This window comes from Rhinichthys klamathensis, unplaced genomic scaffold (genome assembly GCF_029890125.1).
Source record: "Rhinichthys klamathensis goyatoka isolate OS25496 unplaced genomic scaffold, OSU_Roscu_1.1 h1tg000236l_1, whole genome shotgun sequence".
Taxonomy (NCBI): Eukaryota; Metazoa; Chordata; class Actinopteri; order Cypriniformes; family Leuciscidae; genus Rhinichthys; species Rhinichthys klamathensis.
Genome location: NW_026606759.1, coordinates 4,318,280 through 4,321,395, shown reverse-complemented (window position 1 = coordinate 4,321,395; position 3,116 = coordinate 4,318,280).

Genomic DNA, 3,116 nt, shown 5'->3' with positions numbered 1-3,116 from the left:
CTGTCTGTGCCCGGGACCGAGGCACCCTCCCTGGGCTGGCCAGGGAGGTCTCTGAGAGCATGGAGCTCTGAGGCAATCACAATTTTTTGGACTCTGTCAATTTTTCAAATTTGACACCAGAGCCAAGCCCAGAGTCAACCCCACAAGGCACTTGCTCTTGATTCGTGCCCAGGAAAGCTGCAAGGTGCCTGGGACGCACTTTTCAGATAAAATCATACCGTCTTTTCCTGGAGGTTTCGTACTTCCAGAGATCCACCATCGCGCGGTGTAATCTGGATTTTATATACCCAGCCAGAGTGACTCACGACGGTCTGATGATGAGGTGTATGTTTGCCCCCGCCACAATCACCACACTACCCTCTTCCATACAGCCCCGAAGGGCCGTTTTAGGACCGACTTTGCTCCAGGCGGAGCTCCTGTAGGCAAACCAATCTGTCTGTGCCCGGGACCGAGGCACCCTCCCTGGGCTGGCCAGGGAGGTCTGAGAGCATGGAGCTCTGAGGCAACCACACATTTTTGGACTCTTCCAATTTTTCAAATTTGACACCAGAGCCAAGCCCAGAGTCAACCCCACAAGGCACTTGCTCTTGCTTCGTGCCCAGGAAAGCTGCACCATGCCTGGGACGCACTTTTCAGATAAAATCATACCGTCTTTTCCTGGAGGTTTCAAACTTCCAGAGCTCCACCATCGCGCGGTGTATTCTGGATTTTATATACCCACCCAGAGTGACCCTGAGTGGGACTCACGACGGTCTGATGATGAGGTGTGTGTGTTTGCCCCCTGCCACAATCACCACACTACCCTCTTCCATACAGCCCCGAAGGTCCGTTTTAGGACCGTCTTTGCTCCAGGAGGAGCTCCGGTAGGCAAACCTATCTGTCTGTGCCTGGGACCGAGGCACCCTCCCTGGGCTGGCCAGGGAGGTCTGAGAGCATGGAGCTCTGAGGCAACCACACATTTTTGGACTCTTCCAATTTTTCAAATTTGACACCAGAGCCAAGCCCAGAGTCAACCCCACAAGGCACTTGCTCTTGATTCGTGCCCAGGAAAGCTGCACCATGCCTGGGACGCACTTTTCAGATAAAACCATACCGTCTTTTCCTGGAGGTTTCAAACTTCCAGAGCTCCACCATCGCGCGGTGTATTCTGGATTTTATATACCCACCCAGAGTGACCCTGAGTGGGACTCACGACGGTCTGATGATGAGGTGTGTGTGTGTTTGCCCCCTGCCACAATCACCACACTACCCTCTTCCATACAGCCCCGAAGGTCCGTTTTAGGACCGTCTTTGCTCCAGGAGGAGCTCCGGTAGGCAAACCTATCTGTCTGTGCCCGGGACCGAGGCACCCTCCCTGGGCTGGCCAGGGAGGTCTGAGAGCATGGAGCTCTGAGGCAACCACACATTTTTGGACTCTTCCAATTTTTCAAATTTGACACCAGAGCCAAGCCCAGAGTCAACCCCACAAGGCACTTGCTCTTGATTCGTGCCCAGGAAAGCTGCACCATGCCTGGGACGCACTTTTCAGATAAAACCATACCGTCTTTTCCTGGAGGTTTCAAACTTCCAGAGCTCCACCATCGCGCGGTGTATTCTGGATTTTATATACCCACCCAGAGTGACCCTGAGTGGGACTCACGACGGTCTGATGATGAGGTGTGTGTGTGTTTGCCCCCTGCCACAATCACCACACTACCCTCTTCCATACAGCCCCGAAGGTCCGTTTTAGGACCGTCTTTGCTCCAGGAGGAGCTCCGGTAGGCAAACCTATCTGTCTGTGCCCGGGACCGAGGCACCCTCCCTGGGCTGGCCAGGGAGGTCTGAGAGCATGGAGCTCTGAGGCAACCACACATTTTTGGACTCTTCCAATTTTTCAAATTTGACACCAGAGCCAAGCCCAGAGTCAACCCCACAAGGCACTTGCTCTTGATTCGTGCCCAGGAAAGCTGCACCATGCCTGGGACGCACTTTTCAGATAAAACCATACCGTCTTTTCCTGGAGGTTTCAAACTTCCAGAGCTCCACCGTCGCATGGTGTAATCTGGATTTTATATACCCAGCCAGAGTGTCTCTGAGTGGGACTCACGACGGTCTGATGATGAGGTGTGTGTGTTTGCCCCCTGCCACAATCACCACACTCCCCTCTTCCATACAGCCCCGAAGGGCCGTTTTAGGACCGACTTTGCTCCAGGCGGAGCTCCGGTAGGCAAACCTATCTGTCTGTGCCCGGGACCGAGGCACCCTCCCTGGGCTGGCCAGGGAGGTCTGAGAGCATGGAGCTCTGAGGCAACCACACATTTTTGGACTCTTCCAATTTTTCAAATTTGACACCAGAGCCAAGCCCAGAGTCAACCCCACAAGGCACTTGCTCTTGATTCGTGCCCAGGAAAGCTGCACCATGCCTGGGACGCACTTTTCAGATAAAATCATACCGTCTTTTCCTGGAGGTTTCAAACTTCCAGAGCTCCACCATCGCGCGGTGTATTCTGGATTTTATATACCCACCCAGAGTGACCCTGAGTGGGACTCACGACGGTCTGATGATGAGGTGTGTGTGTGTGTGTGTTTGCCCCCTGCCACAATCACCACACTCCCCTCTTCCATACAGCCCCGAAGGGCCGTTTTAGGACCGACTTTGCTCCAGGCGGAGCTCCGGTAGGCAAACCTATCTGTCTGTGCCCGGGACCGAGGCACCCTCCCTGGGCTGGCCAGGGAGGTCTGAGAGCATGGAGCTCTGAGGCAACCACACATTTTTGGACTCTTCCAATTTTTTTCAAATTTGACACCAGAGCCAAGCCCAGAGTCAACCCCACAAGGCACTTGCTCTTGATTCGTGCCCAGGAAAGCTGCACCATGCCTGGGACGCACTTTTCAGATAAAATCATACCGTCTTTTCCTGGAGGTTTCAAACTTCCAGAGCTCCACCATCGCGCGGTGTATTCTGGATTTTATATACCCACCCAGAGTGACCCTGAGTGGGACTCACGACGGTCTGATGATGAGGTGTGTGTGTGTGTTTGCCCCCTGCCACAATCACCACACTCCCCTCTTCCATACAGCCCCGAAGGGCCGTTTTAGGACCGACTTTGCTCCAGGCGGAGCTCCGGTAGGCAAAC